The following is a 16,043-nucleotide window of genomic DNA, read 5'->3' on the forward strand; positions in this document are numbered from 1 at the left end:
ACAGTGTTCAAGGGTTCCCTTTTCGCCACATCCTTGCCCACACTTTTATCTTTTTTAAGGCTTTCAGTCCAGCAAATTTTTAAGTGATACACACACTTACTACGAATACTAATAAAAAATGACAAAATTTCCAGAATACTTTCCAGAAGAAGGTAAAAAACTAAATAAAACATGTTTTCACTGAAGCATTTTTTCCTAATATCCAAAGACTAGAAACCACACAAGTACAAGTGTCCACCAATAGGGGATTGACCATATAAACCTAGGTATTTAATATATCCAGAAAATGAAATATGTGACAGCTGTAGCTGACTGTGAGGAACAGTACTGGATGGGGCCGAGAGAAGGAGTGTGTTTTCTCATTGCATTTTGTGTGGTAGATGCAGCTTAACGCCACTAGCAGCTTTGCCTTGTTCTGGTGGGGTGGCTGGGCCAGCTGAAAGGCCTCTTGTACAGGCAGAAGCCTCTTCTTTCCCATGGCATGGGACTGGCCCTGCTCATGCTCCACTGCAGCTGGCCCGACCATCCTAAGGCCAAGGTCTTCACAGAGCCGCCTTGGATGGCTGCAGAACACCCAGGTGCCCACCTTGTTTTGTTGGATGTTACACTGATAAGAGGCATTCAGAAGTTTTTCTAAATGGTTGGAATATTAGCACAACAATTCATTTTTGTTAACTCCCTAGAGTGTGTTCCAACTGACCTTTTATAATAAGTTTTTTTCCAAGTTTACAACTCCTGAGAAGGTAGAAGGATGATGAAATTTCAGAAGAAATTTTGAAATCTGTGAAATCTTAGCCTTTGGGAGCTAGTCTTTGGATACAACATTGTTACCTAAACGATATGCTGTAATCCTAAACCTCCTTTTCAGGAAACAGGCTGGAAAAACATTCAGTGATGCAGTAGGCTGTGGAATTGCTGAAATGTAGCCTGAGTTTTGGGAAATATGTGATGTGTTAAAATAGCTGGGACCCCAGGGATAGTGATGCACCAGACCAGCTGTGGACCAACATGAATTCAAACCTCTCGACTCTGAGACACGTGGTTTCTCAATATGAACAATGTGGAAAACAGTAATTTTCTGCAAGCTCATTTTCGAAACCTGCTGTGTTAGTACATATTATTTGAGACTTATTTTTTTTCATTTGTTTCAAGTGTATTCATAATTGCTCTTCAAGGCATTTTTATGATGGCTGCTTTAAAATTCTCATAGATGATTTCAACGTCTGTGTCATCTCTGTTGATTGTCTTTTCTCATTCAAATTGAGATTTTCCTTGTTCTTGGTGTGATGAGTGATTTTCATTTGCATCTTGGACATTTTGGATATTATGTTATAAGACTCTGGATCTTATTTAAATCTCCTGATTTCGGGCTCCTCTGGTTTCACATCACCAAGGGGAAGGGGCCTTGCCTGTAACTGCCAAGTGAGGGTGAAAGTCCAGCTCCCCCACAGCCTTTAGTGACACTTGTGGGGGTGCTTTGTTACTCCTGGGATAGATGGGGGGCAGGCTCCACATCAGGCTTCTGCTGGCACCGCCTGCCTGGCAGGGGGTAGGGGCCCCTCATTACTGGTGTCTGCATGCCCTCCACTGACACTGAGGGAGACGAGGGGCTCACTATCCCTGGGAGGTGGTAAAAGTCCTGGCTTCTCACTCAGCCTCTTCTGGCTCCACCCTACCAGGAAGAGGTGGGGCACCTGGGCCATTATGGGAATAGTATACTTCCATAATATGACCAGCTCTTATCATTTTTAAAAAACTTTTTACACATACACAAAAGTAGAGAGACAAATATAATGAATTCCATATACTCATCATACAACTTCAACAATGATATTTTGCCAGTCTGGTTTCATCTGTCTCCCCCAAACTTGTCTTGCTCATATGTGTTATAGCAAATCCCAGATATTATTTTATTTAGTAATACATACTTCATATGGAATTTTAAAAACCGTAACTCCAATTCCATTATCATTTTTAGCAAATTAATAATTATTTCTTAATATCTTTTTTATCAGTCTTCATTCAAATTTTCATGATTGTATAAAAAAGCTCTTTTTTACAGTTGGTTTTTTATATTGCAGCTCTCACCTTAAAAACAAACAAACAATCTAACATTCTCCTTTTGGTAATTGTTGCTCATTTTTCTACTCCCTTTTATGATCAAATTCCATGAAGGAGACATCTAAACTCACTGTCTTAATTCCTCAACTCCCATTTTCTTTTTAACCCACCATGATTTTGTCCCCATAAGTCCACTGGAACCACTCAATATCACCAATGGCCTCCATGTTTTCGAACCCAATTGTTCTTTTTAATATATACTCAAGTCCCAAGCAGTTGAGGAAGCTTATGTTTTCCTCCTGGAACATTTTCCTCACATGGTTTCTGGGACGTCATGTTCACCTTCTTTTCTTAACTCACTTGCTACCTCTCCCCTTCCTGATCTCTAATTTTTGGAATACTCTAGGAAGTACTTGGTTCTCTTTAGTATATGCATGTCTTTCTTAGGTGATAACCAGACTTTTTATGTTCATACTAACTTTTCATCTGTCCTCCAAGCTATATGTCAAACTAGCATATACATCATCTTCTCTTGGATGTCTAATAGGCATCTTAAACTTTACATCTTCAAATACTGACTCCAAATCAGACTGTGCCCCTCCCCAAGTCTTCGTCATTTCAGCAAATGGCACAATAGTAAAAGAAGAGAGTAATGAGTTAACTTGGCATTGTAAACTTCGGTTATCTGGGGAGGCCTCTCTGAAGAGGTAGTATCTGAACCGAAGTTAGAATGACGAGAAGGATCTGGTTAAAAAAAAAGAGAGAGATGGCGGAATCTGGGAATCATTTATGTGTTTTCTTATCCGTACATCTAATCTATCAACAAATTCTTTTTGCTCCACCTTCAGAACAAATATGGAACCTGACCAGTCTTCATTACTTTCATTACTACTACCTTTTACTAAGTCACCATCATTTTTCACTTGGACCACTGCAATCATTTTTCAAGTGGTCTTCCACGAGGATGTAATCTCTATCAGGATAGGGACATCTTCTATTTACTGATATACTCCTTGCACTTGCAACAAAACCTGGTAAATATTGATGCTCAGTAAATTATTATTGAACGCTTTCTCTATTTTTATCAGCCAGATAAGGTTCAATGCTCAATACATACCCATTCAATGGTTTTCTTTCTGCTCAATACATACCCATTCAATGGTTTTATATCACAATTAAGCCTAAAATCTGATTCTCACCTTACATGATTTGTCCCCTGCTATCGTCCCAACTCATCTCTATCTGTCTTTCTCCTTGCTCCCTCAACTCCAGCCACATTGGTTTCCTGGATGTACCTCAGACATGCCAAGCATGCTCCTATTTCATGGCCACATATGGCTGTTCCTTCCACCTGGGACATTGCTTCCCCAAATCTTCCCTGGCTGGCTTCTTCTCCTAGTTTCTGCTAGATACTGCTTCTTTGGAGCAGCTTTCCTGACAACATTATTTAGAGTGTCAACTTAACACATTACTCTCTTTCGTTTACTATGATTTTTTTCTTCATAACCCTTACAACCAAAGGACATTTATTAATTTACTTTTTATTGTCTATCAAATTCACTAGAATGTGAGATACATGAGATAACTCTTATGTAACTCTAGCTCAGTAATGTTGTTGAATGAAGATATGTATCAATCCAGCAGTATAACCTTCTTGCCTTATAAGTTTGGACATTGAGAACCTAAGAGGTAAGGTTGCTTGCTAGGTTGATGGCTGAGCTGCAGCTCCTCTGCTATCCTCTGGAGTCTCAGTCCAGATTAAATTTTACTACATGACATTGCAATAAGGCCCTGAAAATTCTATTAGTTCCATTCCTGGCCCACTATACATGCAGAGCTTGCTGCATGTTTTTATTTCACATCTTTAACAATAATGCAAGCTGGTTGGCACTTTCCAGGATTTCCCTAAGGGGAGAGGAGGAGCAGAACACCTCTGCTGGTTTCTCCTTTGAAACGGAGACTTTGCAACGTCAGCTGCCATGCCATTGTTGGACAACAATATGTGTCTCAGAGGCAAGGAAAATTTCCCACACTCGGTGCTTACCAGACGCCTGGCTGGTGAGCCCTGGTCTCCCCATTACTCCTGGGTTCCTTGTTTCTTTTTCCTCTCTCTTTGTTATGTCATCTATTCATGACTGGGGCAAGATGCCATGCTATTCTTTCTCAATTCTGGATCAGTCTGTTATTAGCTATTCTCCTTGGGTGCCCTATTCATGAAAACCCAGCCACCCCCTGTTGCAATAGGTGAATTACGTGGAAAAGTTCAAGGCACATTTTTCCTGCTTGGTTTGTGTGTTTCCTGTGATTCAGCAATCTTCAGAGAGGGCTCTTCATCATGTTACACCATCATGGCCCGTGTCTCTTGGTCCAAGTAGGCTAAATCCAGTCCAGAGTTTGTGGACGTTCTCAGGGAATACTAAAGCTAAGGGGCAGCAAAGTGAGTCTGTATTGTGGGTTTGTTTCATCAATCTGTGGTTTTAAGAGACCTAAAAATGGAAATGTACTCATGGTAAGAGCAAGTGGATAGAGAAGGTTAAACACGTGATGCTCCAGTCACTTTAGGTTAAACTTTAATTCCTCTCCAGGTGTGCCTCCCCCAGCTGTAACCCTTTCCTAAGTTACCCTGCTTTCTGGACATCAGATTTCCCACTCAAGTGGGGTTCAGAGCAATAACCTGATACAAAAATCTGGTGTTTTGTATTGTGCTTTTAGCTATTTTTAGACAGGAATTGAAGCCAGACTAAGCATCCTTTCATCTGCAGAGCTTAAGTGCAGGATGTTGGGAATCAGGACTCCAATTCATTGAACATGTGCCTGATCCTTTCACCTGTGAAGTTGTATACTTTTCCCCAGTTCAGGAGTTATACATATGTATGTGCCTGCATGCGTGTGCGTGTGTATGTGTGTGTGCGCGAATGAAAGAACTGAACTGAGTCCTGAAATGCCTTTTGAAATGTTAAACCATCAGATAAAATAGAAATGGTGCAGTATTGTATCTTAAACTTACAGATTAAGTACTTTAATTTCTAAGTATTGTATCTTTACCGTATTTTATACTATTGTAATTTAAACTTACAGATTAATAGCACCAAATCTGTGGAGCCAGAAGATGTGGATTCAAACTCCTGCTGCACATCTTGTATGGTTTTTGATTTTGAAAGAGTTTTTTTTTTTTTCCTTTTTGAGCCTTGGCTTCCATATACACAAAATGAAGTTACCAATAATATCAGCCTTATAGGGTAAGCGTGAAGATTAGATAATGTATATGTATATAAAGTGCTTAGGATAGTCTGATATTTGATAAGTGTTCAATGACTTAGTGTTCAATAAAAATTATAATTAGTAATGTAATACACAGTGCCATAGAATCAGTGATAAAATAGAATTGCATGTTTTCTATCATATTCCCTTCTCTTTAGAATTTCACTGAAGCTTCTGTCTGCCTAACTGTACACCTTTCCAAAGACAAATCTCCCCAAATATGATATGGTCATTGTGGCCCCTTGAAGGAAATCTCTTCATTGCTTGCTAGTCTTTTGGGAGGCCTCCAGGCACTTTTTTTCTAGAGAACTACAGATTATATTTTTATATTTTTCCCCTCATTTTAAGCTGTTTCTGAGGATTTAGGAAGGGGACAAATTATTGTGTGGGATTTACTCTTTCCATTCATTTTTATAAATGAATAAAATCACCTAAAATTCTCACCATGGGGTATTGGGGAGAGAAAAAAGAAACACGGAAGAGAGTGGAGAGGAAAAGCAATGTGGAAATGATAGGTTACCACTCAGGACTGAGTTTGACATGCAACAAATTCCAAATAATCGTGCCTCAAACAAGGTAAAGCTTTATTTATCTCATGTAGAAAAAGTTCCAAGGAACGTGGCCTGGGGTTAGCGTGTCCCTCTCTGGTCTTCTGTGACTGGATGCCCATATTTTCTTTCTGTCATCCTTGGTGTGTGGCTTTCAGCTGTAAGTACTCTTTATGTCCCATGGTGGCTGCTGGAGCTTCAGTCTCCATGTCCACATTCTTGGGGACATGATAAAATAGATAAAATACAGGATACCCAGTTACACTTGAATTTTAGGTAAACAACAAATGATTTTTTAGTGTTAGTATGTTCCAAACTGCATAGAAGATACTTATACTAAAACCAATTGTTTGTTGTTTGTCTGAAATTTAAATTTAAGTAGGCACCCTGTGTTTTTATTTTTTAAATGTAACAACCTGACATATTCTAGGCAGAAAGGAGGAGGAAGGAAGGAGGGCAGAAGGTCCCAGGATTGTCCCTCCTGGGTGAGTAAGGCCCTTTCAAACACTTCTACTTACACCTCATTGGTTACCCTTAGCTGCAAGGGAGAATAAATGAATGCCTAGAAGAAAATTGACATTCTGTTAGTAAGGAAGAAGGAAAAATAAATAAATACTGGGTAGACAAATAGAAGTTTCTGTGACAGGCAGAAGTTTGTTCCAGTGCTTCTGTCAAGTGGATGAATGGAGGGATCAGACTTTCACAGCACTTTTTAACAGTTTCTTAAGTGAGACATCTTAAAGGCTTCCTTTCAACCTCTTCACTCCTCTATGCCAGTTTAGCAGTGTTAGATGCTACAAAGTAACCCAAGGACATTGTCCTTTTTTTCTGGAAGACTTTCCTATACTTTTTATATATGGAAAAACATAAATTAATTAGAAAAACTCAGCATATTAAGGTCTGTTTTAGGAATGTCCCTAACTTAGGTATTTTGGGCACATGGTTTTGGGCTATGTACTAATTGTTGATTCATTCTATATAGTTTCATCAGTATCTCCTGAGATATAAGTATGAAACACAAACAACCACAATAGTTTAAAATAAATCAACAAGCTTTAATCCAACAGACAATAAATATGGAGCTTTCCAGTCTAACATACTTCGTACTCTCTTGGCTATAGAAAGAAGTCCATTTATGCTGAAATATTTGTCAATGATAAGAATGAATTTCTTGTTAATGAGTAATTTATTGTTAACAAGTAACAAGTAAGGGCATTTTAACATAGCACAGGAGGAGGATATTCAATACAGTCAAAGGCAACACTAAGCAGACAAGAAAACAAATAGGTTTATGAAAATGGGATATTTGAGCCCTTGAAAAGCTTATGTCTACAAATGACCAGTTTTTAAAAGAATTATGGCAATAGATACAGAACTGATATAGTACTATGGCATTTAGAAACCCACAAAATAGCTTTGATCTTGGATTATGCTATGCAGTGGCTACAGGACTAGGCAGAAGAAGTGGCATAAGGCATCCCAATAGTACCTCTGCTCAATGACCCAAGGCCTGGCAGGAGAAATGTTGGGCTGGGAGACTTGAAGATCATGTTTGGTGGTGAAGCCAAGCAGATGGTTCACCTGAAACATTGCTCCAAGAGGGCTAATTAGAGAAACAAACCTAGGTACTTGCCGAGGTACCCGAGTATGTAGGTTGGAATGAAAGTAGAAGGCGAAGCCTCCTTTGGGTTTGCACAAGATCCAGAGTGCAGGGGACAAAGACTTTTTGTAGTGTGTGCTCAGGCTTTTCTGTGGGTGGGAAGGTGTGATTAAGAGCACTGTGCTGGTCTGGACAAGGGTCAAGGAGACACACAGCATGGTGGTAAGAAGGATGGTGATCCCTTGTTTGCCTGGGACTCAGTTCCAGATCATAGGACTTGCAGCATAAACTGGGAAAGTCCTGGTCATACTATGAAAAAAGAAGATGTTGAAATCCCAAGTGTACTTTGGGCCCAGTTGGCCTATACAGTAAGGAATCATCAGTCATCAAAGCTGAAAGAAACCTCAGAGGCTGTCCATCTATGCAAAACTTTTAACTCAATTAACCTCTCTCTCAATCAGCAGTCCCCAACTTTTTTGTCACCAGGGACCAGTTTCACAGAAGACAATTTTTCCACAGACTGGGGTGGAGTAGGGAGGATGATTTTGGGATGATTCAACCACATAACATTTATCATGCACTTTATTTTTATTGTAATATATAATGAAATAATTATGCAACTCACCATAATGTAGAATCAGTGGGAGCTCTGAGCATGTATTCCTGCAACTGGACGGTCCCATCTGGGGGTGATGGAGGACAGTGACATGGAAGTGTGTTGCTTATGTCCAGTCTACTCCGTAATCTCGTTTTGGTTGCTGTCACTGCAGAAAATTCTGCTTCACTAAGATAGGATGCTGGAAATGGAAGCAGGCTTTTCCGTGCTTTTGTGGCAATCACAGGATATTTCACCTTGACTTTAATCCAGAACTATGGAGATTTGAAGTTTTCTCAAACATACTTTTAAGGCTACCATCATATGCAATCTCAAGCAGTTAATCCTCTTCTAGCATGGACAAAATCTATTCACCTGGCATATTCACAAATGAGTCACAGATCCATTCCTTCCCAGTTTGGGAGTCTTTTGCATTGGGAAGTAATGCTCAAACTCTTGAAAGCTGAGATAGGTGATCATGTACCAGCTGGGAGAAAGACAGCCCTGGCTCTGTCTCTTTCAAAATCTTTGCTAATGTTTGAAACATGTCAGAGATCCCAGTTCCCAATGTTCACTTGTTGCCACTATAATTCCAGTTTGGCTTTGAATGAAGCCACTTTATCTGCCAACTTGAATACAGTTGTCATTCTCCCCTGAAGTGACATGTTGCTTTTATTGAACAGGTTGAATATGTCCCAAAAGTAAGCAAGTTTTGGGACCCATTCTATGTCAATGAAATATGTCGCCAGTGGTGACTCTTTTTCTAAAAGAAATCTCTGCAGTGGCTCTCATAACTCAAAAACTCTGGCCAGTGATCTACCTTTAGAAAGCCATCTCACTTCTGTGTATAAGAGAAGACGTGTGTTCTCTGTGTCCGTCTCCTCACAGAGCTGAGTGAACAAATGTGAGTTAAGGGCATGTACATTATTACGGTTGATAATTTTAATCACACCCTGCAAAACATTGTTAAGTTCAGGTGATTTTTTTTGGCTAGTCAGCATTTCTCTAGGGATTACACAGTGCATAGTCTCACACTCTGAAGCAACCTCTTTGACCCAAGTAGTGAAACCAGAAAGCCATCCAGTCATGCAGCTGCTTCATCCATGCATAAACCTACCCAAAATGACCAATTCAGTTTTCCTGACATGTAGTCATTCAAAGGCTTGAATAGTTCTGCAGCTGTGGTGTTGGTTGGCAATAAAAGTGCACATAACATATCCTCATGCACATCCTCCTTAAAAAACAAATCATGCACAAACAAGTATTGTTGTCTTGTGGTCAACATTGGTAGACTTGTCAACCTGGATTGTGTACCACAGTGGCTCATTAATTTTCTCTGACAATTGTGCCTCAATAGCCTCTGCTATTTCATCAATGTCATCTAGTTTTGGTACTAGCTGAAAGACGAAAAAGTGCCACTTTTGAACCACAGCCTCTCCTAAAAGTTCATGACAGGCCAGGTGCAGTGGCTCACTCCTGTAGTCCCAGCACTTTGGGAGGCTGAGGCGGGGGGATCACTTGAGGTCAGGAGTTCAAGACCAGCCTGGTCAACATGGCGAAACCCTATCTCCACTAAAAATACAAAAATTAGCTTGGTGTTGTGGCAGGTGCCTGTAGTCCCAGCTACTCGGGAGGCTGAGGCAGGAGAATCGCTTGAATCTGGGAGGTGGAGGTTGCAGTGAGCCGAGATTACACCACTGCACTCCAGCCTGGGCAACAGAGTGAGACTCCATCTCAAAAAAAAAAAAAAAAATTCATGACAGATGTCCTTAGCAGCAGGCAGGATCAACTCTTCACCAATAGTAAAGGGCATCTTACCTTTAGCAATGCAGTTAGCCACTAAGAATGATGCTCTCTGTGCAGACACATTTGATGAAGTGGTGGCCTTCAATAATTGCTTCTGTTCTTTGTGTTCATGTTTTTTTCTTTTGAAAAACTCCAAAGGCTTGTCTTTTAATGCAGGATGCCTCATCTCCATGTAGCAAAGCAGTTTGGAAGGTTTCATGGCTTCGGTGGATAGCCAGTCATCACATATTATACAAAGCAGGCTTGGAGAAGGTGAATCACCTGGTGCAATGAAACCATAATTTAAGTAGAACTCTTGGTATTTTCTTTTAAATGAAGATTTCTTTTTGTTGGCAGTCTTAGAGTCTTCTGCTGTCTCATCATTGGGTCTTTCCCTCTTTTCAAAGAAGCTCTCTAGTGATGTTTATTTTTCACTCATTTTGGCTTGGGTTAGTTTGTGGGCTTACCAAAACTGTGACAGAGACAAGTGCGCAGTGCAGGAAAGAGGCATGGATGGAAGTGGTAAATAAAATAATGGGCAGGCCACACATGGACTGAAATAAGTGTCAGATTCTGACTTAAAGCCTGCCACCAGATGCAGCTGTACAATCAAAGTACATTAACTCGCTTACCACTATAAAGCCTGACACCAGATGCAGCTTAATTGTCATTTGCCACTGACTGATAGAATTTTGTTATGAGTCTGCAAGCAATTGATTTACTAAGATCTCTGTTCAGTCAAACCTCTCTGCTAATGTTAATCTGTATTTGCAGCTGCTCCCCAGTGCTAGCATCACTGCCTCAGCCCCACCTCAGATCATCAGGCATTAGATTCTCATAAGGAGCATGCAACCTAGATCCCTCACTTGCACAGTTCCCAATAGGGTTCGTGCTCCTATGAGACTCTAATGCTGCCACTGATCTGACAGGAGGTGGAGCTCAGGTGGTAATGCGAGCGATGGGGAGTAGCTGTAAATACAGATGAAGCTTTGCTCACTCGCCCATCACTCACTTCCTGCTGTACGGTCCAGTTCCTAACAGGCCACAGACTCGTATTAGTCGATGGCCCTGGGGATTGAGAACCCCTGCTCTAGACTACCCACAACTGGCAGAAGTGTTTTCCTGAACACTTCTGTTTTACTTCTTATTTATTTTTTCCAACTTTTAGGTTCACTGGGTTTGTTATATGGGTAAATTGCATGTAATTGAAGTTTGGGGTATGAAGGATCCCATCACCCAGGTAGTGAGCATAGTACCCAATAGGTAGTTTTTCAACTCTTGTCCGCCTCCCACCCTGAACACTTTTAAATGGTTTGAATTTTTAGCTATTATCATGCTACTGAAGAATTTTTAAAATGGAAAGTTACAATAAAGCAGTTCTCTTTCATTTTGATCTATTCAGAAATGAAAGTCCCTTGTACACATTTCAGTTCCTGAATAACTGGGCATTTACTCTTATTGATAACTACTTAAACATCAATTTTATAAGCAGATACGTACTGGGAAAATAACAGAATTTATAGCCAGAAGGTCTGCGTTTGAGTCCCAGTTCTATCCTGAATGAATTCTTTGACCTTGCTAGATTAAGAGGCTCAGAGAGATTATGTGACCTGCTCAGTAAAGCAGAGCATTGTAACGACCTAGAATCTGTGCTCCAGAAAACCAAGCCCATATTCTGAGTTCCTCAGACTTCTTTGCTTTATAAACTATAATTCCCTTGAGTTGTTGGCTAACATCTTGATAATGTTAAAACAGAAATCTGGGGGTCCTACTGATCCTCTTCAGGCTATGGTGACACAAAAGAATGTAAAGAGGCCCATATCTTGATGACATATCTTTTTAGCTAAAAAATGTGCATATTATTACTATGCATCTGCAGCACAGCCTGTAACTTCTCAGTTCACTTTAACTGCAGTCTCATGACTGACACAGATGTTATTGCTCCCCAATTACAGTGTTTTCTGCTTGGAGGCATCTTGTCCTCTGTAATAGATCATGGGCCAGAGCCCCAGTGCTAAACATTAGCTAGTAATTTATGATCATACCTTCTGAGCAGAGAGGGCAGCCATAGCTCACTTTGGACTTGGAAAAGCACTCCAGGTTTTGCCTCAGCTCTTTTTTTTCCTCTTTTCTTTTTCTGCATTTGCTCATTACTATATCTTTTCAATTTAGGGATGGCCTGGATCCTGCCATGTAAATCAAAGAAGAGAGGGCCTAACTCAGCTGCCTAGCCTGGGTCACCTGGAACCCATTAGGATACAGAATCATAAACACCTCTATTTTCCCTTCAGAGAGAGACCAGAACCACTGGAGTTAAGCTACCTGCATAAGAGTTGAGTGCGATCAGCTGTACTTAATCTTTAAATGTCCAACCCGCTGATAACCTTTGGTTTGCTTTGATAACTATGAAATAAATTCTCACTGCATTGGATACTGGCATTTTGGTTTTTATTCAAGGCTGTATTGCAGATGTCATGGAATTTTGGACTGGACAGCAGTCCTTGGAGATCTCTGGGCCTGGTTACTGGCTTTCAGACACTTAATTTCTAAGCCTTCCTCTGCCAACTCTAAATTTCTTCAGGGAATGACATGGCATTTGTGCATTACCAAGCTTTAGGTACTTTATGGGGTGAAAACCATTTGGAGGTGGGAGAAAGGTAAAAAAAAAAAAAAGAAAGATCCATCAAATCCAAAGCTTTGCAACATAGTTTAACAGCAAGTGGAGTTGAAGTTTTGAGCATCTTGGGTTTGAATTCAACTCTTCTATTCTTGACCCTCCTCCCATCCCCCGTCTCCCATCCCCCAGCAGTGAGATCTTGGGAAAATATTAACTCTTTTGGCCTTGTTTGTTTTTTCCTCTGTATGAGGGCAGTATTCAATGACTCTCAAACTTGTATGTATATATCAACCACTTGGGGATCTTGTTTAAATGCAGTTTCTGATTCAAGCAGGGCTGGAGTGGAACTCTAGATCCTACATTTCTAAAAAGCTCCCAGTGGATGCCAACTCTGTGGGTCTGAGGACCACACTATGAGTAGTAAAGGACTAAATCAGTGGTTCTGGCTAAATCACATAAAGAGCAGTTAAAAACACTGATGGACTCATTTAAAACCAGTTAACTCAGCATCTCTGTTGGTGCAGTCCAGACACTGAGAGTCTTAAAAACTCTCAGGTGATTCTGATTCTTATCCTGCTATGCAGCTGTGGCTGAGAACCATAAGCCTAGGTCAGCGATTCTGAAACTTGAGTGTGCATCAGAATCACCTGCAGGACTTGTGTGAAAACAGATTTCTGGGCGCCACTCCCAGAACTTTTGATTCAGTGAATCTGGGCAGGGCCCCTAAATTTGCATTTCCCAAATGATGTTGACACCTCTGGTCTGGGGACCACACTTTGAGAAAACTGGTCTAAATAATCTCTAAGGTCCCTTTCAGCTCTGAACATAGCTTAAGCCGTCAAGAAACTCTTCTTTTTCCATAGCACGTATTCGAATATAGATTTTTTGTGACTATAGTGTATGAATTTTGAAGTCAATTACTCAGTTGAACAAAGGCATCTGTTCAAAACATGAACTTCTCTTTTTCATTTACTTTTCAAATATTACTTCTTGTTCTGTCCTGGTTATAAACATAAAACATGACTACTATAAAAGTTGTGGAAAAGAAAGATAAATATAATGAAGAAATTTTAAAAATTCCCATATAACAAATTATATTCCCATCCAATATTTTCTTTTTATGCAAGCAAATATATATTTAAATAGTTATAATAGTCTATACAATTTTATCTTCTGTATAAACTGTTAAGTGTCGGTTCTCAAGTGCTGTATCTGGATTTATATCCTGACTCTAACACCTAATAAGCTTAAGGATCTTGGTTCAAGTTCCTATCTCTCTGTGTTGAACTTCTTTCATTTGTAAAGTGGAGATAGTAATAGTGTTTACCTTGTAAAATTTGTTTTGAGGATTAAATTAGTTAATACGTTTAAAGCTGTTACAAGAATAGCTGGCTCATAATACTCTATTAATTTTATTATTATTTAACATAACAATATTTTTCATAATCAAAAGTTAAAAAGACTCTATAAACATAATCTTCTGTAGACTTCAAACTATTCTCTAATACTATCCCTACACTAATTTATCCATTTTCTTGTTTGTTGATTATAATGCTGTTCTGAAAATCTTTGTATATGACTTTTTGCTCATAGACACGAATTTCCTATAGGAAGTAAGAAGTAAATCTAATAGGTGTCTATATCAAAATGCAGATTTAGGGTTCTTCATACATATGTACAGCCCTTTGATGATATCTTTCTGGAATTTAGGAAGAGTTAAGGCTATGACTTGTTATTGATAATTAGCCTGTGCTGGAAATGGAAGCGGGCAGAAGAGCTTGTTTCTGCTTTCTCCTCATCCCAAACTATTTATTAATTCAACAAGAATCAAAGGATGCTGTGGGGCACAACAAAGGGAAGAAGGCTTAATCCTATTCTTGTTTATCTTTGAGTTGTAGAGGTCAGAGTTAAACAAAGCTGTCTGGGCTTAAGTGTGGGTTACTGTTGGTGAAAATGGGACATACATTTATGTTAAAGGTAATAGCTCTACCATTTATATTTAGCAAAAGGTCAAAGAATACTTGGCAGATCCTCATGGTAGACATTTCTATCATTTGTGAGCAAATTAATATTAAATATATTCATGAGCTATCATAAGACAGTATTGGGCTAAATTTATGTTCATTTTTATCATAATTCTTTACACAAATATTTTCACTCTGAATATATATCATATTATGGAGGCATTATAAAATAGTAAAAGTGCATGAATTTTGAAGTCACATAGACCTTGGTTCAAATCCCGGCTCCATTACTTATGAATTATATAGTCTTGAGGTAAAAAGAGATTCTGCTATGTCAGTTTTCTAATCTATAAAATGAGTGTTTGTGTGTGTATGCACATATCTATCTATCTATCTACCTAGATATAATTCTAAATTAGCAGGTAAACCATGTATAAATTAATCAAGTGTATTTTAGAGCAATTAGGCTGCAGTCTGGTAGCCAGGAGACTATACAAGGTTGAAATTAGAAGTTTTTGAAATTCATAAGTTAAAAAAAATGGGCCAGGCCTGGTGGCTCACGCCTGTAATCCCAGCACTTTGGGAGGCCGAAGTGGGTGGATCATGAGATCAGGAGTTTGAGACCAGCCTGGCCAACATGGTGAAACCTGTCTCTACTAAAGATACAAAAGGTTAGCTGGGCATGTTGGCATGCGCCTGAAATCCCAGATACTCGGGAGGCTGAGGCAGGAGAATCACTTGAACCCGGGAGGCGGAGTTTGCAGTGAGCTGAGATCGCGTCTTTGCACTCCAGCCTGGGCAACAGGGCAAGACTCTGCCTCAAAAAAAAAAAAAGAATTTATTAAATTTTAGTGATTAATAATCAAGCCAAACTATATTTTAACCAGCACTGGAATTGATTTATATAGAAGTATGAGACCAAATATGGCTTTGATACTCCCTTTTCCCCTTTGATATCAAAAAATAGAATGAGGTTCTTTTCTCTAGACTGATGCCTCTGTAATCACAGCTCTGTCCCCAACCTATTCAGATGGCTTCCCTGTATTACCAGCATGACCCTTCCATAGTCAGGCCAGTACTGTCTGTATTTTAGGACCTTCCCTTGCTCATTACCACCTTCATGTAGATTTCTGTTTTCAGGAAGCTTATAGCCTAGAAAAGAAGAATATCAAACTAAGTAGTTATTGAAAAGAGTGACGGGTGTTGTATGGAAACTTACAGAATGTGATAGCAACAGAGAGCTGGGGGACCTAATCTGGCATTTCTGAGAAACGCCATTTATTCATTCAACAAATACTTGATGGACACTTAGTATGGACCAGACATGTGTTAGGTCTAGTTGGGTATTTAAAAGGAAACATTACAGACATAGTCTGTAAAAATGATGTGTAGTTGCAATTAAAAGGTGAATAAGAAATAACTATGTGAGAGGAGGTGGGAGAGGCAGATGATTTTTGGAGATGGCAGGAGGGCTGAGTGATGGTTTAATGTGGGGCAAAACCAAATGAGTTGAGTCAAAACTGTATTGAGCAGCTGGGTCGACGGGGGTACCATTTACTGAAATGATGGATAGCAGGTTTGGAGATTGATTTATTTGTTTATTCCACAGTTA

The sequence above is a fragment of the Nomascus leucogenys genome, chromosome 4 (assembly GCF_006542625.1).
Source record: "Nomascus leucogenys isolate Asia chromosome 4, Asia_NLE_v1, whole genome shotgun sequence".
Taxonomy (NCBI): Eukaryota; Metazoa; Chordata; class Mammalia; order Primates; family Hylobatidae; genus Nomascus; species Nomascus leucogenys.